The following is a 667-nucleotide window of genomic DNA, read 5'->3' as shown; positions in this document are numbered from 1 at the left end:
GGGTCAGGGTACAGCACCAGGGTGAGGGTAGAACACCAGGGTTAGGGTAGAACACCAGGGTCAGGGTAGAACACCAGGGTTAAGGTAGAACACCAGGGTTAAGGTAGAACACCAGGGTTAAGGTTGAACACCAGGGTTAGGGTAGAACACCAGGGTCAGGGTAGAACACCAGGGTTAAGGTAGAACATTAGGGTCAGGGTAGAACACCAGGGTCAGGGTAGAACACCAGGGTCAGGGTAGAACACCAGGGTCAGTCCAGGGTACAGCACCAGGGTCAGGGTAGAACACCAGGGTCAGGGTAGAACACCAGGGTTAAGGTAGAACACCAGGGTCAGTCCAGGGTACAGCACCAGGGTCAGGGTAGAACACCAGGGTCAGGGTAGAACACCAGGGTTAAGGTAGAACACCAGGGTCAGTCCAGGGTACAGCACCAGGGTCAGGGTAGAACACCAGGGTCAGGGTAGAACACCAGGGTTAAGGTAGAACACCAGGGTCAGTCCAGGGTACAGCACCAGGGTCAGGGTAGAGGACCCTGTTAGCTTGGTGATGATGATAAATCACCTTTCAGAGAAGTGACTGACACGTCTCAAATGTTTACATGCGGCCCCTATATCTCTGTCCCAGGGATCTGAGGAGCTGGTTGGACAGCCAGTGAGGTACTGCTTCC

Source organism: Salvelinus fontinalis, unplaced genomic scaffold (genome assembly GCF_029448725.1).
Source record: "Salvelinus fontinalis isolate EN_2023a unplaced genomic scaffold, ASM2944872v1 scaffold_1403, whole genome shotgun sequence".
Taxonomy (NCBI): Eukaryota; Metazoa; Chordata; class Actinopteri; order Salmoniformes; family Salmonidae; genus Salvelinus; species Salvelinus fontinalis.
Note: the sequence above shows the minus strand (reverse complement) of the source record.